General features: G+C 43.5%; 1 long non-coding RNA gene across 2 annotated transcripts in view; it reads left to right on the plus strand.

The window, feature by feature from the left end:
* Positions 1 to 24586, plus strand: part of LOC138473679 (uncharacterized) — a 256147-nt gene that overhangs the window by 103691 nt on the left and 127870 nt on the right. Inside the window, exon 2 of one of the 2 annotated variants that reach the window (XR_011268848.1) lies at positions 19738 to 19845. The exons of the other annotated variant lie outside the window; for it this stretch is intronic. This is a non-coding gene — a long non-coding RNA (uncharacterized lncRNA). The remainder of the gene's footprint in view (positions 1 to 19737; positions 19846 to 24586) is intronic. 2 annotated transcript variants of the gene reach the window in all.

A 24586-nucleotide genomic window follows, 5' to 3' on the forward strand; every position in this document is an offset into this window, starting at 1 on the left:
TTCTTCGGACGTAAGAGACTACGTTACAGCATGTCCTGTATGTCTTCAAGAAAAGACACCAAGAAGACTACCGATAGGGAAGTTAGTTCAACCTCCCATTCCTAATCAACCTTGGGAAAGGATTTCGACTGACTTTATTGTGGAATTGCCTCCTTCCAATCGCAACACCACCATTATGGTGACCATTGATTCACTGACTAAAATGGCGCATTTCATTCCCATGGTTAAACTTCCAACGGCTGCCCAGATGGCATCATGCTTCCTACAGACTATCTTTCGTTTACATGGCCTACCAAAGAACATCATCTCTGACAGAGGGCCACAATACATTTCCGCCTTTTGGAAGAATCTTTGCCAAGCTTTAGGCATACACCGGAATCTTACCTCAGGTTACCATCCACAAGCCAATGGTCAAACCGAAAGATTAAATCAATCATTAGAACAATATCTCAGATGCTTTGTATCCGCTACACAGGATAACTGGACTGAGCTGTTACCATATGCTGAAATTGCTTACAACAATTCTCAACATTCCGCCATCAAGATGTCCCCATTCTACTGTAACTATGGGTTCCATCCTGTGGTTGTACCCATCACAGCCTCTCGGATAACAAACTCCCCCTCTGTAGAGGAGTGGGTGGCACACATTCAATCTGGACATAACATCGCTCGTACCATCCTGAAAGACACTCAACAGAGAACCAAGGTCCAAGCGGATAAAAGAAGATCCCAAGAACCAATGTACAAACATGGGGATCTTGTATGGTTGTCATCTCGTTATTTACCTAAAAGATTGATACTCTCCAAACTATCTCCCAAATTATTTGGTCCTTTTCAGGTACTCAAAGCTATTGGAAAGGTATCATATCAGATACAATTACCACCTTCTTGGTCGCGGATACACAATGTATTCCATGTCTCCCAACTAAAGACTCATGTATCTGACAGATTCTGCAGACAAGGAGTGATAGCACCCCCTCTTATTGATACACCAGAAGGACCGGAATATGAAGTTTCCGCCATAGCTGATTCCAGGTATCACAGAGGTACCCGACAATACTTGGTTGATTGGAAGGAGTACGGTCCATCTGATAGAACTTGGGAACCAGCATCCGCAGTTCATGCACCTGCTTTGGTAAGGAAATTCCATCGATTCCATCCTTGAAAACCCGGTCCTTTCCCCCCACGGGGAGGGCATACTGTTAGAAGAACTCCTAGAAGCCTATGGAGACACTGGAAGTTACATCAACCATGATATACCAGTGGAATCCAAGATGGCGGCTCCTTGATAACATCTCTATCCACTAACAATACAGGTCTAGTCTTTTCCTTCACTTTGTCTGTCCTCTCTTTCTACCAATTGTTCGTACTTATTCCCCGCGAACAAACTGGTAACTGCGTTGCTACTATGTTCGCATTGCTCCCTTGTTGTTGCTCACTCGTATCTTTTGGTACCGGCTCCCACTCAGACCTCCTTCTGAGTCCTCCCCCTTTCCTCCTCCTTTTTCCCTTCCTTCGTTTTTTACCGTTTCTTTGGTTTTTTCCAATTTCCTTTCCTCCCGCTCCCGACTATTCCGCTCGGAGCTTGTCGCATATTAGCCGTCCTCGGCACTGTTTTCTGCTTTCTGTCTTTTCCGCCGCCCTTGGCATCCTTTCCCTCCGTATCCTTTATCGCCGTCGCTTGGCCTCTGTTTTTTTCCAGCCGTTCACGGCTATTTCTAGCGCTTACCTTTCCTACCGCCCTCAGCATTTCTTTTCCTCGGCTTCGGGAGCCTCCGCTTGCAGCTTCTGTTTTCAGCCGCTTGCAGCTTTTTTCTGCACTTACCTTTCCTCTATCTCCGCTTTGACTTACCTAATCATTCTTCTTCAAGACTCCAGCTGTCCTTCTCTCTCTCCTTTCATTCTTCTGTCTTTCCTCTGTCTCTTTATTCTGCTGCCCCATTCCTTTCCTTCCTGCTACAGCCGTCTAAGTGTTCTACTGCATTCAAGAATCTTCAGTCATTTTGCACCGATTGGATTGGAATCTTCTTCATCCTTCTACCTGACACTACGGACATTGTGCATCTGATCCTCCTCTACATCTGCACAGTCTGGGTTTTCTTCCCCGAGAGGGTGTCCCAGGGAGCGGCCCCCTGGGGAGCACAGAGCACAGATTATCTGGCCTCTGGACCTCCGGGGGGACGCTTCTTACCTCTTCACGTCAGATCTTGGATTCCGAAGAACCGTGAGTACCCCGTCTGAGTACCAAAGTTGTAAGAGGTTGTAAGAACTACGTATCTGCTCATCATGTAAAGCGAGTGTTAAGACGAATTCCTGAACTCTGTCCTGGAGGCGCAGAGGTTCAGAAGGCCAGCCTAGTTTCTTGGAACAGGGTAACCTCTGGATAAGCCAGACCAATCAGGGTAGCAATCGCGGCAGTCAAGACTAGGTCTCAAGAGGGGTGAGGGTGACTGAAAGCCCGCAATGAGCACACAAAGCAAGGACACTTACAAATTACTCCAAACAGGTGTTATATTAAAAATATATACACATTTATTACAAGGCCTTTGTAACATTGACCGTAGCGAGAAATCACAATAAAACTCCAGTAGACCAACACATACCAAACCAATACAATATATATACAAATACAAACGAGTCTAACGAGTTAGACGCACGAAATGTGTAGACCACCTAGATGGGGAGGAAAACAGGCAGTGCGAATAATAATTAGACCCAGTCCGCCTTCAGAGGCACCTAACTAAAAGGAAGTCCAAGCCCTACTAAGAGTGGAGCCTTGTGCTCAAAAGTACCTACACACGCTGGTGCCAACGGGCAAAAAGGGGAGTCTCTTCGAGGGAATCAGGCAGTTTAGTTCGGTGAACAAATGAAGATGAACAGAGCTCCGCAACTCAAGCGCAGCCTCCACTGTGGGCAGAAGCAGAGCGCGAGTACGGAAAGGCGTGCTGTTTGACACAGCGGGGAAAAGCTATGGGCTCCTGCAGGAGGGCGACCAGTTCCTAGCTATGCTACTCACCGGTCCCAGATGCAAGCAGACCCAGGCTTCTCCGTGTCCGTTTCAGTGCTGGCAGGTTCAGATAGGAGCAGGGGACGTCTCGTCATCGTGTAGATTCCTCAGTAGCAGAAGTTGAGTTAAATATGTCCCAAACGAAGTGAACCCGCACAGATTGTTACCTCAGCAGGGCAACGATGCGGCCGTGTGTATTTCAGCCCAGTGCACACTCTCACTTCAGACCTGGGAACGCCAAGTGTACGAAGCGGGTGAGAGTGTCGGGGACTTGGAATACAACACAACCTGACGGCGGTAACAGAGCACGACTCCTGTGTAGGCTGGTCAGTCCACTGGATGGCCCAGGGACGCTTCCGAAGGCTTACTTGCAGGAGATGGTGAAGATGCTGAGAATAGTTGTTACCACTATTCCAAGGGTCGAAGTACCAGTTCATGCCTTCTAGTTCGATCCGAGGTAGAAAGGGTTTCACCAAGCGATAGCAGTGCAGAGGAGCAGTCCTTCAGCGGGTCACCAGCGATTCCTCGGTTCAGCCTCGTGGTTGCAGGATACTTGGCTCCTGTATTCCTTTGTTCATGAGAACTCAGGAGATCGACATGGTAGTGGCGTTTCCAGCCCCCTCTTATCCACGGTTCCCTTCGCGCCAAAACGGAGGGGACCCAATGGGAGATCCGCTCATAAAACACTCACACCATCTGTGGACCTCATCACGGACCACGGGGGTCCCAGGCGTTCACACCACCCTAGACTCTCTGGCGCCCAGGATGTGTATTGGGACCAGACATCCCAGCCCCATCCTGGAGGCACACACATGCCTGTAGAAGCCAGCAAAAGCATCTGTGCTTCGCGGGAAAGTACATGCCCAAATAAGGAAGCCCCCGGGTCGGCTCGACCTGGGGGAGGTGAAGGGGGCAAGACGGTCAGCGGGCAGGACAAAGAGCCTCGTGGTCTGGCCATTTTGGGAGCCAAGCCACCATTTTGGGCTAAGCGCGAGAAACGCGCTTAGAACGCCAAAAGGAGCTCAAAAACACAAGAAACGATCGCTGCCACCAATCCCGTCCGTGATTCACTTGCACCGTTCATTTACAATCCAAAGAGCGTATCTAGGGCCTGTAGAAGACTAGAGACCCAAGAGAGCAGTAACTTAGCTTACAGTGCCCTCTTGTGCCATGTTGCACGAAAGCTGCAACATGATAAAGAAACTACGAAAAACAACGTTTCCCGGTACTGACTGTCTTAAGGGCATGTCAGTTTCCCCATAAGAAGGGAGCGAAAGCCCAGAGGAGTGCGGCAGAAGGCTGCACTTCTCTGGCAAAGTCTAGATCATGGTGAAAACAACAGCAAAAAGTTTAGGGGTTGCCACATGGAAGGAAAATTACCCACAATTGAGAAATCTTTCCTAACAGCGAGTAATGCACTAGAGACAGCTAGACATTTGCTGACGCAATGTGGTAGTATGACACATTTTATTCACTATATCCATCCTTTTGGCACCATTGCATCAACTCCAAAAGTTTGCGGTTGATGACTGCCCTCTACAATATCTGGCTAAAGATTGAAGAAATACTGGGTATCAAGATTTGAATAGCAAGCGGAGTGCAGCGATTGAAAGTGCATGTGAAAGACTCTGTTGGTGCTTATTTGAAGTGGATTGAGGATTACATATATTTAACTGTCTGAAGGCAGGACAGACAATTGTCTTGATCCCATTTGATTTGCCACTATTGTAATATCCTGAGCTTCTCAGTGGTTTAGTTGGTGAGTGTTTAATCTTTGCCCATTTGTACAAGCAAGAGAGAAAGAGAGAGAGAGAAAAAGAGGTGGGGGAGATCCAAATATGATTATTGGGGTTTTGAGAATGAGGGCAGTAGGAAGGTAAGGTGGAATGGGAAGAGGGGTGAACCGGAATGGTGAGAGCCATAGAAAGGAAGGGAGTAGTGACAATGCCTAAGTAGTATAGAGGAAGAGTGGAATCAAGGTGACAAAGTTTGAACTGCTGGGAAGGAGGGGATTATGCAGGAGAGGCCTTGGCTATGCTATCCCATACTTTTTCTATTTTGAAGTATGAAGCCACACACTTGGATAGACCAAGTTCTAGTAAGCTGAACATGCTATGCTGCATTCATTTCTAAGCAGGTATCTGTCTGTTATTTGACAGTTAACAAATATAGAACAGCATGTTCTGTCTGTGTGCCATATTTAAAAAATTTAGGGCACAGATTGACAAGTAGATTTTTGTACAGGACAAGTACATTTCTCAAACATATTGTCCCTCGGGCAAGTAGATTTTTAAAAATATTCCACAACCATGTACCAAGCACATTTTAAGAAGGGCGTTGCCTTCATATGCCATGGATGGGGTCATGATATGACAGGATTAGACCCAAAAGAACAACATAGACTGAGGCGCTGCCACAGATATGCCACTTCAGCATTGTATGGCTAGTTACTTCCATATTATGCCAATTATAGTTGCATGTCAGTTATTGTCATTATATGAAAAGTAGAGCTCCTACATTGCCAGCTGCCTTGATAATACAGTATCCAAAAATCCAATAGATGCATGTCACTACAGTACACAGGAGCAATAATGCTTTAATTAATGGTACTGATTTGTTATTTATATAGCACTTTCGCCAAAGTGTGGTACTTAGCACATATTTACATACAATTATCAGCCCAACCGAAGTTGGTACTCATTTATCAACATCAGAAGAATAAAAGGCTGAGTTGGCTTGCCAGGATTTGAACCTGTGACCTGCAGATCACACACAGATTGCAGCAGCGAGCGCTCAGCCTGCTGAGCTATCTTACCATTTTGCTATTAAAAATGCAATGCCACCATAAGAAAATATGTCAAAACTGGCTACACAATGTAGGCGAAACAGGTAATAACACTTATGTTTTCTGTAGCTTTGATGATGCACAGTAAAAAATGCCATGCCGCACTAAGACATACCTAGACTGGCCACACCAAAATGCCAATCTAACCGTAATAACACTTATCATGCTTACTTTATCATACATGCCCAGAAAAATATGCAATGCCACAGTAAGGACTGGCTGCACCCAAATGCCAGTCTAGCTAGGTCATTACACTTATCCTGATTGCTTTATCAGAGATGCCCAGCACAAAATGTCAAGCCACTGTAAGAAATGGTTAGTCTAGCTGCACCAAAATGCCAGTCTAGACAGGTAATAACATTTATCATGCTTACTTTCTTATAGATGCCCAGTACAAATGTCATGCTGCAGTAAGAAATTATTTGACTGGCTGCACCAAAATGCCAGTCTAGCCACTAATAACTGCGAGAAACGTGAGGGTGTTATCACGAGTAGTCCCCGGGGATCCATTGCTCAGGTGGCCAGGGAATGGCCATCAATCTTGGATCCCAATCCTGGGGGCAGAGCAGCTAGGGAGGATCACCTAGGCATAGGGTCCACTGCGAACGCAGGGAGGGCGTCCGAAGGTGAGACATGGTATCTCCCTGTTCCTTGCCCCAATCCATCCAACCCACCCTTTTCTTCATGGAATATTGTCACCAGAGTCCCATCCTACCCCTCGACCTTCCCTCGCGAAAAGGGAAGATCAAATATCCTGGATGGCTAGCGAGAAGGAACCCTTTTAAAACTCTTGACCCTAACATTGTTTTTCCTTCCTCAAACCCCATTATGCATGGTTTAAGTAATAGGAGGAAAATAATTAAGTACATGAGATCTGGTGAGAAGAAAGATCAAGCACAACAGAGACAGGGCTTTGATATTAATATCCATTCATCTGTTACCCATTTAGACCACAGTGAATACTATCAAGACCCATGCTTGTATAATAAAATGTCAGAGAGATGGAATACTCTGCCACAGGGTGAAGCTATCTCATTAAATAAAAACAATGCTAGAGGCTGTTCCTATCTCCGCTGTCAATCTCCTACTAGTATTCTAGTAAATAGACTTAATCATCAATCTAATCTACAATCCCATTCCACCCCAAAACCCTTTCACTCAGCTTCCATGGGGTATTTCAACACCCATACCATCACCCCCGCCCCATTTCCAACAAATACTGGGATGAGGAAGAGTAACCGGGAGTAGTGAAGATTTCTCATAGGAATAACATGGGGAGTGTAAGGGAAACTGGCTGTAGAAAAAAACTCAAGTTATCCCATTGACAGAGTCAGGCAGAGTCAGGTATTCACTAATTTCACTCACACCTGACTCCGCCTGACTGCTTTTCCAACTATAGAAGGTGTGGTTCTGCACAGCTGAATGAGCGAGCTGGGACGTTGTTTAGACCAGAAAAGCCAAGCAGCAGAGGGCAGCAGGATCGACAGCTCAGAGAAGAACGGCGTGCTGAGATGCTAGCTCGGTGTTGCTGAGGGGCTGCAGCGTGGCTAGGGAGCTGTGTCTCCAGAGAGCCGGAGCGAAGCACCTTGCAGGCTGCTGTTGGCGGTTGGAACATTGCGCATTCCTGGGACCTGTGCCAGCCCAAAGGGTATCTGAGGGGCAGGGGGTGAGACCCTGACCTCATGCCGGCACAACCATGAGGGACTGCTTGTCACCGCGCTGATGTCCAGGTGAGTCTCATGGAAGAGAGAGAGAGAGACTCTGGAGCATGCGAATGGCTAAAGCGAGGTGGGCGAAAGGAAATACATAAAGCGACACAGAGCGGAAAAGAGTAAATAAAAGGAAACTAGTAAAGAAAGCAGATTGAAATTAGAGTAACGAGAGGGAGAAAAAGAAAAGAGTAAGTCAGAAAGCAGAGCGTGCAAGGAACGCAAAGGAAAAGGTCTATATTCAGGATAGTGCAAGCAACCCGAAACACATTGCAGCCACGTCTAAACGCCCTGACGCCAAATGCAAATGGTTACTTGCAGATGAGCTTCGGCTCTATAAGTAGCTACACCGATGGATGACTAACTAATGAGATGATAAATTGTAATAATACTGTTGATGATACTGTCATTAAAAATCATTAAAATCATTAACAATCAAAATCAATCGCATTGATTGTAATATGTATTTTTTTTTTTTTACCATAGTGCATTCTGGTGGTGAAATATGTAACTTGTGCACATTCAGGTAACATTGCAAGTTTGGCTTTGCAGTTAACTTTTCTGCCCCACAGTCTTATAGGCCATGGTCCGTGGCTGGGCTAAAGCTTTAATATTTTTTAATGTGCAAAACATTCCATTATTTTTATTTTAAGGAGAATATTAAAAACAAATTTAGCTTTAGCTCAGCCACAAACCATGGCCCGTAAGACTGCTGGGCAGAGAACTTAACCACAAGGCCAAACTAGCAATGTTATCTAAATGTGCCCAAGTTACATATTTCACTACCATAATGCAATTTCGTAATAAAAAATAAAATATTCTAAATATCTTTTTTTTAATGACAGTATCATAATGTGGGGGGCGGAAAGAATGCACATATATATATATATATATATAAAGACATATCACGTTATGTCTTTATATATAGAATGTGATTGACTTTTTGTTCCCTGCCATCGGGGTGGCATCCCTTGCACCAAAAGATCCCTGCAGCGAAACCTTCCAGCACAAAACTGGGTGCGCCAAACTGGGCGCGCCCAAATGTCTCCTGTGCCGAAACAGTTGCACCGAATCGGCCAACGCCAAATCGTCCTGCTCCAATTCGAAGGGGAGTGTGCAAGTGTGTAGGAGAAGGAAAGAAAGCTGCCAGTGGGCACAAGAAAGAAAGTCAAGAAAACAGAGGGGAACAAGAAGGGGATGTGAAGTAAAATCTTGATGATTTTGGGTTACTGAAGGAACTGCAGCTTTTGGGAGGAAACCCTGAGGCGTTAAAGACATTGACATTGTTTGAACTATGGAGAAGGTCCTGTTAACAGGTGCTTTGGATTGAACTCATCATTTTGAAGCTGTCCAAACTACATTTGGTAAAAAGACCACCTGAAACCAATCCTAGTCTTCCTATTTTTGTTGTACCACCACTTTTTGCTTTTGAAAGACTTCCTAACACATTTTTGACAAAGTGTAAGTGCAAGCATAGGTTTAGACACAGACAGATTTTCATTTTGGTCTTTAAAACAACTTAGACGGCCCATAGAAACATCAGTTAAGGGAACCATCCCTTTAGTGTTAGGGCCAGTTAGGCATTACACCAACCCAGGGACTTTAGTAAATAAATGTTTTTCTAACTAATCATCTTTGAATCTGTGTCTCTCTTGATACCATGCCTGTCTCACATAGAACATATCGTGCCTGCTTTATCATGGATGCCCATTTCGTGTTTTAACGCACCCCCTCCTGCGCCACCCTCCCGACACATCTTCTCTCCTCTCCCTCCCACTCTCCTCCTCCAACCCCCAAAATCAGCTCCTTGGCTCAGCATTACCTCAATGTCCCTCTCCTCATCCAAGTACCTATGAAGCAAGGAGCTTCATAGGTGAGTACTGGGACAAGGAAGGGTCGGACTAGGAGTAATGATGATTAATGGTAAGTCATCCAGGCATTGAACACAAGCACACACAGTCACACGTGCACCCAGGTGTCCAGACAACTGGTCGAAAAAAAACTGGTCGACTGCAATTTGGTCGACGCAATTTGGTCGAAAACCAAATGGTCGAATTTTTTTTTTTATTTATATATTTATTTTTCGGGTTTTCGTTTAGTATAAAAAGGGGTTTTTAGAGAAAAAAAGGGGGTTGGGGGGGACCCCCCCAAAAAAAAAAAAAAAAAAAAGGGTTAAAATAAAAAAATAAAAAATTCGACCATTTGGTTTTCGATCAAATTGGTTCGACCATTTGTCTGGTCGACCAATTTTTTTCGACCAAATGTCTGGCAACCGTGCACCCACCCATCATTCACTCACACACGCACACGCAGCCACACATGCATCATGGACTTACACCATTATATAATATACATACACACACACGCCCTTGCATGCACGCACGAAAACACATTTACAAAGTATAAATGTTCTTACTTTTTCCCGAATCCGTTGTTGCTCTAAGGAACAACTGCGCAGGCAGCCCTCTCTGGCTCCCATGAGGAACCTCCTCTGCGTCCTGTCATGTGAAGAGCAGGGAAGCCGGCGCCTTACATTTCCTGTGGGGAGGAGGTCTTTTTGAAGTCATTCTGCCTTCAAAAAGAAATTATTTCTGTTACAGAAAACCGTAACAGAAATCATTTCTTTCTTAAGTCAGATTGACTTCAAAAAGAAATTAATGTAAAGAGCAGGGACGTCATTTCACCAAAATGCCAGGGGTAGCGGAAGTGACATCACACGACCCTTGATCCCTGATGACATCACAGGAAGTGATGTCATTTGACCCCACCTGAAGTGATATCGCAGGAAGCTATGGAACACACCTTTCAATCATTGACAAAACAGGAAGTGGCATCACATAGCATTGTACACTACGAAAAATATGGTTACAATATCACTATAATGTGATGTACATTTCATATAAAAATGGATCGCCATATGTATCATTAAGATCAGTGTGTATAGGCCCATATTACCAAATTACTGTGACTGCAAGCAGACGTCCATGACCAAATGATAATGATGTGTTATTGAATAGCACTTGCGCTTAAGCGCTTTATATAAAAAAAAATACACCCAATATCACCCAACCTGCGTTGGTACTCTCGACCTCAGAAGGATGAAAGGCTGAGTTGAGGCGTTTAAGAACAGACTAAATCAGTGACTCAGCCCCTGAAGTGTGCCTGAAATAAACCTTTAATGAGTCTAGCAATTATTGTATAGAATTCCAGAAAGACACATTATTTGGTATTCCTATTCTTTCTGATTTAGGGTTAGTGCTGAAAGTGTTAGACTTGTGACACTCAGGTTCTTATTTTTCTTCATTTTTTTTTTTAATGGGCCTGAACAAGAAAGTCAGCCACTCAAGAACCAAAAAGCCACATGGTGCTGGCCACAGCACAGGAGCTTGCAATTAAAAAAAGAAAAATAATAATAATATATATTTTTTTGGTTTTTATTTTAGAGGTCGCAAGGGAGACCTCAGAGGTCGCAGCTGCGACCTCTGGCGGCCCCTAAATGAGGTCCCTGGTAAAGAGGGTGTTATGTACACCTGACGTCCGCGAACGCAGTGACGTCAGGTGCAAGGAAATAAAGGACCACCTACGCCATGAGTGAGGGCAGTTCCGGGCACACACTGATCAATGCGTGCGTGTGTGTTATTTGCGCTCCCCTGGCCAGGCCTCCCGAGCGGGGCCTACTCCATTCCTCTCTCCCGCCGGCACACCGGAGAGAGAGGATTTAACAGAGAAGGCTCTCCTTTGAGAGCCCTCTTTACTTTCGGTTTCTCTCTAGAAAGGGCTCGTACGGGAGTTGCCAGGGGTTGCAGTTGCGACCCCCAAATCACATACCTGGATTCCCTCCCATTCCTGCCATTCTACCTGCTCTACTGTGAGAGACAGTGCGCATGGGTGTCTCTGCCTCCTGGGGTATTCAAAACAGTGAGTGGAAAATGTCCACTAGAGTGACAAGTGCATGTGATATGTCTTCCTATTCAGTTTGACTTTTCAAATGGTTCCCACTGCAATAGCTGCATCTGTCCTCATGGCCTCATAGACACCTAGCTAGCAATTCATTATTTAAAGAAAACGGAATCACGAAATACACTTCTTTGCTTTTAAACTGCTTAGTTGATTTGCTTATTAGGTATTGAAAAATGTGCTTTTGTTGTAGTGCTTTCATTTTTTGTCAGATCACACACAAGTTGCATGTCAGGCAAAACCTACAAGTAGGTGCTCCTACGTGTTTTTTTTTGTTAAGTAGCTCGGAAAACAGATGGTTATTTTTTTAGGTTTCACAGCACATAACCTTATACAACAGGCTGTGAAGGTTCAAGCATCACCCTCGTCGAGGAGACATGTTATAGAAAGCGCACCAATAAAATAAATGTATCTGCTTTCATTTTCAGGGACCCGGCCATAGGCCACGTGAATATGATGCAGTCCCACCCTGTCAGGAAATCCTGGAAGATACCATTTTATTTCATTTGTTTTCTCTGTTTCTGTGGTGGTTTTCGAATTTCTTTTTTCCTATCAGGTTGGCAGCAGGTGCAGCTCGCAACTGCTTCTGTAGAAAACAGAAGCCACCCTTAACCCTTCTAGCACTTCTTCCAAGTATAAAATATTGTATTCACCCATCTGCTGATATAAACACTGTCTGTCACGTCACCCATTTTGCTTTTAATAGTGGGAAAACAAACTGTTATTTGTATGCTCCTGTCACTTATATTTTTAGCAAAAAACATAAAGCCAGACGCTGAATCCTAGTTATAGATAGTTTGGAACGTGCAAAAGTATTAAACATAACATACATATAGCTTTAAAAAGAAATTCAGCAAGTGAAGAGTAAAAAATACGGTAGCTTGAAGTACCCTTTTGACAAAGCATTTCCTATCCAATCTGCCTGCCTTTGTATTGCCAGAATCATATTTTTTTGGCAGTGGCCCTTTGCAATGCCGTCTCAAAACATGAATCCTAAAACAGAACATGTATTTCTATTTTTCAAGGAGCCGTGCGTCGGTAGAGCCAGTAACGCAGCGTTGCTTGACCAGGCTGCTCTCAATCGGCCAACAAAAAGGCCTTTGTCAGCTTTTTAACCTTCAAAATGTTCATTTTAGTTTAGTTGTTTTCAATCTTGTAACTTACTGTATGATGACCTGGAGCATAAAAAGGGCAGCTTATCAAAAGAATACTCGGGCATTGTTCAGTGCCTGAACCTTTATTGCAGACCACGGCGTCACACATCACTGACCTTGAAACTATAGATAGCTGTGTAGATGCAGGACCACAGCGCTGACCGTCATCATGGGGGGCCTATGGGTGGGGGGGAGAAGGGGGCAGATGGCAGTGGAGCGAAGGAGGAAAAGGCACGAGCACGGCAGGAGAGCGGAGCCCTTGAGGCCGCTCTTTAATATGGCGCGTGCCTACGCACATAGGTATGGATATATGAATAAGCATGTCAGCCAGATGCAGAGCCTTAATAAAAGTGTGCATGCTGGCAACGTCCATCTGATGGTTGTGTCCTTTATTGATTGAGACCTACAATGGCGACGAGTATGGGATGGAAGTCAGGGACCTCATGTGGGGCCCGCAGTTAGGTCTTCCTTGCTACCCCTGTGGTCTCCCTTGCTACCCCTAAACATTATTTTTTTTAAATGGAAGCTCCTGCACTGTGGCCAGCACCATGAGGCTCTTTGTTTTTTGGAGTGGCTGGCATTCTTGTTCAGGCCTCTTAAAAAAAACAGGGGGCTCCACAAGTGTAACACTTTGAGCAGTGACCCTAAATAAGAAACAATAGGAATAACAACTCATTTGTCTTTCTGGAATTCTATACACTAATTGCTAGACTCATTAAAGGTTTATTTCAGGCACACTTCAGGGGGTGAGTCACTGATTTAGTCTGTTCTTAAACACCTAAAATTCGCAATGTAAAGAAAAATGTCCAAAACTCTTTTAGAGTAGAATAAGCATCCGTTTCGGACTATGTATTTTGTTTTTCGCAAGTTGCAGTTATAGCATGTTTTTTCTGCCGTTGTCTCTGTTACGATTATCACAAACATTCCATCTCGGTGTCCTCGGCCAATTGACACAACCCTTGTGCCTAAAAGCTTGTGTACAGTGTAGAAATATTTGACCATAGAACATAAAGTGGCTATGGATTTCATTGTGCCACAATTCATGCTTTGTTTTAATGTGTCTATCATTCCCATCTCCCTGGCATGCTGTTCAGGATGTTTGTTTGCATGTATGAGGTAATGAGTGCCTAGAGTATGGGATGTTGTCTCAGTGCACTGCTTTCCCTATTTTGCCAACCTCTGAAGCCTGAAAAGAAGATGAAATCAGGCTTGAGATGCAGCCAACTTTGTTCCAGACTTGCAGATGAACTGGCCTGCTGTTAAATCTCATTTACCAGTTTAATGGTATCCACTAGAGAGTGTAATTTGCTTTTTGATTTTGAGAACATTCAGACATGTAATTGCTCATTTTACTATCACCGGTAAAATAGCTCAGTGGGTTCAGCGCTCGCTATTGCAATGTGTAAGTGTGATCTGCAGGTTGAAGGTTTGAATCTCCCACTGCAAGACCAACTCAGCCTTTAATCCTTCTGAATTCGATAAATGAGTACCAGCACAGGTTGGGTTATATTGTATGTATATTTGTTCTATATAAAGTGCTTAACGTAAGTGCTATATAATAACACATCATTATCATTTAGCCTTGGACGTCTGCTTGCATTCACAGTAATTTGGTAATATGGGCCTAAGCACACTGACATTAACAATACATATGGTGGCCCATTCTTGTATGAAATGTATATCACATTAGTGATATCGTAATCATATGTTTCGTAGTGTACTTAGGAACAATGCTATGTGATGCCACTTCCTGTTTTGTCAAGGGGTGAAAGGTCGTGTTTCATTGCTTCCTGTGATGTCACTTCGAGGTGGGGTCAAATTGCATCACTTCCCGTGATGTCATCAGAGGTCAAGCGTTGTGTGATGTCACTTCCGATACCCCTGGCATTTTGGCAAAATGATTCTCCTGATGGAAATAAAAGAAAGCAAGGAGCAGCACACAAGTGGATCTAGATAGATATCCACTGGTCAAGAGGGCCACCGGCAAATTGGAGAATGAAAGAAACACCAGGAGAGACAAAAAAAAGATGGCGCAGTACATGGCAACTCCTCCAGTGTTTCTGGAAAATCCAGGTAGGCCAACCAGACCCTGGAAACTTTGGCTACAGAACCTTAATGTATATATGGAGGCATCAGGTCTTCAAGAACTGAGTGAAAAAAGAAAAGCAGCCATATTGAGCAATGCATTAAGTATAGAAAATTCTACACGCTTCCAGTAGAGAAAGAACGTGATTGCTCAAACACTGAGAGTCCTTACAAAGAAGCACTAAAAAGTTTGAAGAAGAGGTTTGAGAAGAGAGGGACGAACTGAGGTGCAGGTTGCACTACCATGAAAGGAATCAAGGGGTGAACGAGTCGGTAGATGACTATCTCACAGCGCTCAGAGAGCTAGCAACTGATTGCCATTTTGGGGACATGATAGACACTATGTTAAGGGATTTGTTGGTAGTGGGGTGGAGGAGCGCCAAAATACAAGAAAAGGTGCTGCAATGTAAACCACGCATGTTAGAACAAATCCTGAATATAGCACACAGTGTGGAAGAAAGTATGCTGCTCAAACAAAAACAACAAAAACACAATTCAGAGAAAGAAATTACTCAAATCAACGAAGTAAGATGAAAGAGCAACAGACCCAGAAGATTGGAGAATGCCGAAAAAAGGGAAGGTCAGAAACCAGAAGAACCCAGGAATCCGAGAGAGTGTTACAAGTGTGGCATGCGCAGACAAGTGTGGCATGCGCAGACAAGCGATACATGACAAAGATTGTCCCAAGGAAGAAAGTGCTCAAAATGCCAAATGATAGGCCATTGTGCAAGAATGTGCAGGACCAAAACTGTGACGCAAGTAGAGAGAGAAATGAGGGAAAGTGAAGAATAAGAAGAGCCTGAACCCAGACTAGTCAAAATACTGAGTATGAACGCGATCAAGAAAAAGGGAAGAAAGAAGAACCGCACTGTGAGGTGCGAGTAGGAGGCAAGTCCATAAGAATGATGGCCGACTCAGGTTCCGACCTCATGATAATATCAGAAAAACCGTATGAACAGAGGTGGAAGAGAGACGTGTCGAGTCTCAAGAAATCCAGATCGAAACCGATAGTCTACGGTGGCACAGAAATAAAGATATTAGGGTATTTCAAAACTGACATCCAGTTTAAGGATAGGAAAACAAAAGTAGGGTATATGTCACAGATGTAGGAGATGAACTCCTAGAATGGCCGACACTAAGTTGAATTGGACATCAAGCTAGATCTGAACGCCAAAGGCAGGAAATACTCAAAAAATATGCAGAAATCTTTTAGGACACAATATGGATACTGAAATGGTGCATGTACAAGATTAAATTGCGAGAAGGAATTGCACTGGTCAAGCAAAAAGTGAGACTAGTGGCAGTCACAACAAGAGAGGAGCTGCAAGAGATGTTTAAAAAATTGCGGGAAGAAAATGTCATTGCGACTGCAGAAGCCACGTAATGGCTTAGTCCTGTAGTAATAACCGGGAGGAACAGGTCTGGCAAGCTCAGAATGTGCATAAACCTAAGAGCGCTGAATGTAAAGGTGGTAAGCGATAATTATCGTTTTCCAAACATATCTGAGATGATGCAGTCCTTGCAAGGAGAAGCAGTGATATGATATGATATGGCATTTATAATGCGCCTATGCACAAGTGCTTCATTATATTTTCTAAGTTAGATATAAACAGCACATATCATCAAGTCAAACAGTACCCCAAGTTGAGACATTTAACAGTGTCCGTGACTCCTTATGGCACTTATCAGTACAAACTCATGCCACTCGGATTGTGTTCAGCAGCATCGGTCTTCCACAGGATCATAACCAAAAAGGTACAGGGCATAGATAATGTCAAGATCTTTCAGGACGACGTATTCATATACGGTATCACCAAGAAGGTGCATGATGCCGCCCTGGAAAAGGTGTTGGAAAGACTGAAGATTAAAGGATTTACGGCTAAAAAGAAAGACATTCCTGGAATGCATAGTGCCAGCAGTAGGTGTGGAACCAAAGGAGAGCCTGGTGCAAGCGGAAGCCCCGGAACCACAGACAGAACAGCTGAAGTCCTTCATGAGAATGGCAGAATATTATGCAGTTTGTACAAGACTTTTCTAGCAAGACAGAAGAATTGAGGAGACTACTGAAAAAAGGAGAAAAATGTGAATGTATCGATTGATGCTGGTTGATATTCAACAATGTAAAGTAGGACATAATAGAATCACCAAACCTTAAACCATTGGATGCAATAAACAGAAAAATCATAGCCATAGGTGGCAGTGCATATTGGATAGGTGCAGCCATTAAGCAACAGACACAAAAGGAAACCTACAGAGTAGCATTTGAATCAAAGGCACTGATAAGTTAGGAGCAACATTGTTCTGTGTTAGAAAAAGAGATTCTAGCATGCAACTGGGCAGTAAACCATTTATGGACAAACTATGGGAAGAAGATTTTAGTTGTGGACAGATCACAAGACAGTAGCAACTATATTGGGACCCAGGAGTACAGGAAATCAGGCACTAAGCTTTAGCGAGACTAGCACCAACATGCAAGAGTATAACTTTCAGATAGAGCATAGAGAAAGATTGCAAAATAGACTTCTCTGAAAGACGAATGCGTATTAGTGTCCATCATGGAGAATGACCCAACCATAACTACAGAAGAATGGCATAGAGAATCAGGAAAATGTGAAACCATAATGAAAACCTTGGAGTACACCAGCAGAGGGTGGCCATGAGAAAGAATGCTAGTGCCAGAAATACAAAGCTGCTGGAACATACTAACTGAACTACATGAGCATAAATTAGTTCTAATGGAAAGGAACATACTGATACCTCCCACCAGCCTCAGCAGCAAAATAATATGGCGGGGTCATAAAGTACATACAGGAGCGACACTCACCGAACTAAGAATACAGGAACAATATTGGTGGCCCCAAATGGACACAGAGACCGAATGAACTCTGAGTAACTGCACCCTTTGCAAGGGACAAGGCAAACGAATGGCTACAGGAGTTACAAGAATAGCACTGTTGGGAATAGTAGAATGGCCCAAAGACGTATGGGATCAACTAGGAGTAGATTTCATAGGACCAATGGAATACCTCCCAGCTGAGCAAAAGAATGCAACGTATCCAAATGGTCTGAGGTCCTTTCATGGTGGAAATAACAACAAAGTGCCTCATTAGAAGTTTGGTGGTATTTTGGTGTTAAAACCCCTAACATACCACCAAATGGATTGCCCGCTACCGCCAATTGGTCAGGCGGAATTACAGCTGAATTACAAGCAGTGGTGTTAATTCTCATTTATTGGAGTCGATAGGACTCCATGAGGACTTTGGCAGAAATACCACCGGCTGCAATTTGCCAATTGGGCAATTTCTTGGCAGTAAGGCAGAGGAATTACCTCCAGCATCTGCTGGAGGTTTATTCCTCTGCCTTACCTCCAAACCCATAGTTCAGCAGTGTGGTAATGTAGCAGTAATGCAGTGGTAACTGAGTTACCACTGCATTACCCCCGTTCTTGGCCACACCACCAAACACATAATGAGGGCCAACGCCAGTTACAACATGTTTTTAAGAGGTGTTCAGGAGAGTAGGATACCCTAAGAAAAAGTCACAGAAAATGGAATCCAGTTAATCTCTGAAGAGATGAAAGAGTCCCTACGAAAGAATTATGCGAAACATTAGAAATCCACGTTGTATCACCCACAATCAAATGGACAAGTGGAAACAAATCTATCAATAGGTGAAAAGAATCAGACAGGCAACCACAGATGTGGACTAGATTGTCAAGAAGAAGCGAGCAAAAATATAGCAGCACGTTTGATGACTCCAAACAGTATCACAGGTGTTTCCCCATTTTACATAAGGAAGAGACTAACGAACATGAGACTTTCACTGCAATGGATAAAGAAAAATGAAAAGACAATGGAGAAAAAACGAACAGAAGCACAAGGCAGGCCGAAAGAAACTTAGAGTAAGTGAAAGGAAGTGCATGATGCGAGGAAAGACGTTGAAAGAGGAGATTGGGTCAAGATCAGAATGCCACACAAACACAAGCGGACAATGTCTAAGTATAGTGCTCCTATCCAAGCAAGTTAGATGAATATTACACCCAGGCTGCAAATGCGAAGAAATGGAACAGAGACAGAATTGCACTGCAGAGTCAAACAGAAACTAAGGAGAACCCAAAGAGAACAGAAGGAATCAAGAAGAGGGCCAATATGGAGCAGGAACTTTGACATGAGAGAAGAACCACCAGACACTCTCTGAAACAGAACAGCCCTCCTTACAATCGGAACCTATGGAAGACAATATGGAGATGGAGTGGCAAGGAGAAACAGCACATCCGAATATACCACAGAAGACAAGAGAAGGCAGCAAAGAAACCAGATCCCTAAGAATCAGTAGGGTGAGTATATCAACAGGGAAATATAAAGACTATGTAATGGACTAATAAAAAAGGGGATATGTAGTGACACACAGCCGCGTCACTGCGCAGGATGTCAGCGCTTCCCGTCACCCTGCAGGGGGACGTGGATGAGAGAGGAGCAGAGTGCAGGGGAAAAATACATAAACAATGCAGGAGAGCAGAGCTCCTGAAACCGCTCTGCGATATGCCACGTGTCTGCGCAAATACAAACATTAATGATGCTGAGGAGCGCATTGAGCGCCGGGCCGTCAGTATTTTAATGATGGAGGCCGGGATGATATCGTCAAAGTAAGAAGTAGATTTGAGGGAGGCAATCAGTTTTAGGAGATCCGGGAGGGAGATAAGAGATAATTCGGTCCAGAGGGGCAGTGTGTGTGTTGGAGTGCAGTGGGGGCGCTACTGCTGTGGGAGGTTGATTTGATGGTCTCTCAGATTTTGTTGTTAAAAATGTGTTGATTCTGTCATATTTTCCCTGAGTTGCTGGTACCTCGGGGGTGGGTGAGGGTTTGCTATAATGCTTTACTATTTCAATTCAAAGAGTTACTCCTGTTAGAGGCTGCCACAATGGTGGCAGTGAAGTAAGCAGTTTTCGCCTCTGTAATCAGAATCTTCTGTTCCTCCAGAGATCTAACACAGAGGTGGGGACTTAGTCAAGTGAACCAGGTGAACATTGCCTATACAGAGCTGTGGTTAAATCACAACAGATACTTAGCACAGAGGCTCTGACAAAGGTAAGAATCAATTAGAAGCACAGTGCATTGTTGTTTTAACTGGATAAACCACAACATAAAAAATGGTGATACTTTCATTTAAAAAAACAACGTGTATAATTGTATCCATAGCCTTATATCATTCTTTGTCAAATACTGCAGTTCATATTGAGATTATTGATCTCCCTACTCATCACTGGTGTTGGAATGGTTGAAATGGGTGTTCCCTAGATATCATTGTTTTGGTGCATGATCATGTCTTGATTGAATGATGGTTCAAGGCAGCTACTGGTAGGAGTCAGCAATGTTTTCTTCTAGATCAGATTCTTATGGGAGTGTTGTAGTTGAAGAACTACACCACCGGTGGCCCCTTCAGGCTTTTTTAACTTGACAAGTTTTAAGTCCCTGATCCATTGGGCCCTTCTGCATTCACCATAGTGATGTTGATATGGGTTACAGTCAAGGAGATGGTTTTGAAAGGATTATTGACTTTCTGTTGCTGATGTCTGTTCCTGTGAACTAATTAATACTCTGGGTAGGTGTATGAAGGTGATATATGTCTCCTGAAGTTCACTTGGGTATTGTTGTTTTGCCTCTGCATATCAATGGCTTCACATGACGGAATGCTAAGTAGCCATGAGCTCTGTTGCGAAAGCGTGAAGGCAATTTTTCTTAAAGTTTGGGGGGGGGTCTAGGTGCACTGCTCTCACAGGACTGGGACGGTTAATATCTAACTCCTTTACTAGATCCACCTCCTTTTCTTGTGCGATGTGCATAACATTATTACAAGCCCACATGACTCTTCAGCATCTCGTTTCATCTAAAAGTAGCATGGGGTGATGTAGATTTTGTTTAATCCTCATCTGTCTAGGTATTCCCAAATGTTCTTGCTTTGGCATAGTGGACCGTTATCCATTTTGATATGCCACTATTCATTAGCATCTTCTCCAGCTTGGAAATGTCTGCCTTGGCAATAGATGATCTCAACATTTCTACTTCTTGAAATGTATCAGTTCTGGAAGATAAGAATATTCTTGATTGGGCTTGATTGCGTCCAGATTGAATATTATTAAGGGCATACTTGAAGTCCAACCGTCATCCATTGGACTGACCGCTCATCACCACCTTACCCCACTTGGGGCATCTATTCCATACCAATTGCCTTGATAAAGACTGATGCGGTCGAAACACGTGTCGGTTGACCACAATTGGGACTATGAGTCCACATGAAACAATGGATAAATAAATAATAATTGCACGAAAGACAAAAGTTTTCTACTTTTTAACAAAAAGTGTGGCAAATCCACTGTTTTGAGAAAACAAATAAAACGTAAGGTATCCAGGATAAACCCCTAAACTTGAAGATAAGAATCCTCTGAAAGAGTTCAGAAATCTGTGCTTATTTTTTTCTAGTGGTGGTATCCTTATTTATTTATTGGATATTTATAGTGTGCCTACACATAATGGGCCTCATTACACGGATGGCGGTAAGCATTTACCGGTACCGGTAAAATACCGGTACCGGTAAATCCTTACCGCCTTACTACGCGGTCCCTTTGCGGGTTGGGGGATTTAACGCCTGCTTTTTACAGGCGTTAAAAACCAACCCGCAAAGGGACCCAGGGAGCTAATTACGGTACCGCAATTTGCGGTACCGTAATTAGCGCCTTCCCCATTCCCATTGAGCCCTATGGGCCAAAAATGGGAATGGGGAAGGGCAATGGTGGAAGGGGGAATTACCGCCCCGCCAACCTTGGAATGGGGCGGTAATTCCCCTTTCCGCCAAGGCGGTGCTGGTATTTTACCAGCATGAACCAAGGCGCTAATAGCACCATGGTTCTCCGCCATCCATGTAATGAGGCCCAATGTGTTTCCTTGTTCTTGTGGGTAGACTAAAGCAGAGTACTGAGCAATACCAGCGCCTGGCATAGAAGGCATGTGTTGCCCACTTTTTCAACCAGCTAGCAACCACAGGGAACTATAGCTGTTCCTTCACATGTGGCTTGGTCTTAACAACCCCTCCATACCCTTCATGAATTGTGGAGGTTCATACATTTGGTAAGTGTTTTGCTGGCTCAAGTCTCAGTGCTCAGAGATTTGATATGGCATTTATAACACACCTATAGACAAGTGTTTCAAGCTGGTGCTTGTCTGCCCATTTATTAACTCAGATATGTTACAGAATAAAAACACAGAATAGAGGAAAGGATTACATCACTATCCGCCTTTCTTTGCACCACTTCCTTGTTTGCCAGGAACTTCACTGGACAGCTTTCAAAACCCCAGGTTGGCAAAGAGACGCTCAACATGGGAAAGGACTGGATAAGAAGATGTGTCTACCTTCTTTCAATCCAGCAGAAGCAAAATTGACTCTTTCTTTTTCCATTCAATAAGACAAAATGAACAGTGTCTTTGATACCTAAAGCACACACTCATATCTTGGATTAAACAATTTCCACAGTATTCGTTGGTTATTCACACGTTTTACTGTACATCACAGCAGGATGCTCAATATTTATATATACAAAATCAACAAAAGATACAGTTAGTGCAAATCCAACGTCATTGTCTTGGATCCTTTGATTACATGGCAAGTAAATACCCTGGGAACCTAAAAGGATTGCATGAGTAACAACATTTTAAACAAACAGTACATAGTGCATGACTGCAACAAAATAAGTGTGAGGTGGACACTGAGACTCAAAGTCATATGGTCAACACAACTGTGTTTCAGCCTAAAAGAGCTGCATTGTAGCTGTTCTTAAGTAGGCCTTCATCAGGACGGGATAGGTGAAGGTTGGAGCTTCATGCGGGCTCTGTCAGAAAAATGGGACAGAGAGACGTATAAGGAGTGTGTGTGAGAATCTAAATCTGAACCACATAGTAATTACTTAGGCAATCAATGCATCATTAGGAAAAAGGGGGTGTCTCCAATGGAGACTAATCTGCAGGTTCTCACCGTAATGGATTAGTACCACAGTGAGGGGTGGCAGACTGTCTGGACTATTCAATAGATACTTGACCAATACTAAGTGTGTATCCAATGCAGACAATCCAATCCGTGGGAAAGGACCAGGGCTATAGTTACAACTGCACTGTATGTGGAGTAAGTGTCCAAATGAACACGGACTACTCAAAATGGAGAAAAACGCAATCTTACCTAATTAGAATGAACAAAATCAGAATAAATAGTTGGATTACGGTGTGTGGAATTTAATGTGTCCGTGAATCGAAAATGGTGCGTCCCCAGGATCACACCTGCAAAGTGACATAAACGAACACAGGTTCCTCCATTAGGTGTTCTCACTAGCGAATGCATAGGCACAGAATATCAGGGCAAGGAAGTATAACCCCCATCCCAGTAGATTACTAGTTGGAATTAAATTGGCGTGCTGTACCAAGAACGTTAAGAAGAGGATCAATAATCTTACCTAGCGCAAAGCGTTAGAACGAAGCTGCAGGGCACTGGAGCCTCCGGCAGCCTGTGAGCAAAATTAGACCGGTTGTCTTGGCTATTGCTATACTTATATCGGTGGCCATTTTGAGCGTGTCGACGTGGCAATTCCTCGAGGCACGCCTAGCGATAGTGTAATCTGTGCTTGTGGATGTCCATTTTGAAAAACAGACCATTTATGTTAATGTCCAGTATGATCGTGAAATTATGTCATAAAAAGGAAAAAAATCATAGTGGTCACGCCGTAATCCAACCATTTATTGGTATTTGGTTCATACTAATTAGGTAAGATTGCGTTTCTCTCCATTTTGAGTGGTCCGTGTTACTTTGGGCACTTACTCCACATACAGTGTAGCTGTAACTATAGCCCTGGTCCTTTCCCACAGATTGGATTGTCTGCATTGGATACACACTTAGTATTGGTCAAGGATCTATTGAATAGTCCAGACAGTCTGCCACCCCTCACTGTCCTTAGCAACTAATTTTGTTAGACTGTTTGGGTGATGAGATTCGAATCCAGTGGGAACAAAAATTGCCCTCGGCAGTTCCTTGGGAATTACTATATTTGAATTCAGCTGCCTTCTCTTTTAATACGTAGAAGGATGCCTTTTCACATGTTAAAGGACTTTGAGAGATATTTGATGAAATGAAGGGACTAGAGAATACCTAATTGGAATTAGAAACTGAAACTAATACTTCTGGATATGTCCAACAGCCTGTTATCGTTACAGCATGTAAAGAATCTTGTGTGCCAGATGAAGAATTATAGTTAAGAATACGTACTGCTCTTAAATGGGCCACCACTATGACCCCTCTTCCAGTCATTTGCAGTACTTTTTGTCAGTATGTCCCCCAGATGCAGATGCATGCTATGAAAGTCATGTTGGATGCAATTATGTAACAGAATGAGGAAGGTGAGTTCGAAAAATCTGCCTAGTTGCAACACTTAAAACCTACAATAGATAAAGCATCCATAATGAGTATCCATGAGCTACTCATTCACTTACCGGCACTTTTAAAATTGAAAGCTCCCTATGCGAGTGGTGGTGCCTGTTTATATACCATACCACAGCAGGCTATGCTTGATGCTCAAGGAAGCCCTGTCTTTGAAAATCAAACAAAGCCAAATATGCAGCCCGCTAAATATGATATCCAATTTGTTCATGTGCCCTTTTCCAGGCAAGAATTAAATGCATTAGAAACAGACAATCCCTGATATTAAGAACAATCCTACAGGGTTTTATAATGAATTGGAGACCGTTTTAAATACCTCTGTCTTCCCCAGTAGGGATTTGGAAACATTGTTCT

Source organism: Ambystoma mexicanum, chromosome 8 (assembly GCF_040938575.1).
Source record: "Ambystoma mexicanum isolate Mex_15411 chromosome 8, UKY_AmexF1_1, whole genome shotgun sequence".
NCBI lineage: Eukaryota > Metazoa > Chordata > Amphibia > Caudata > Ambystomatidae > Ambystoma > Ambystoma mexicanum.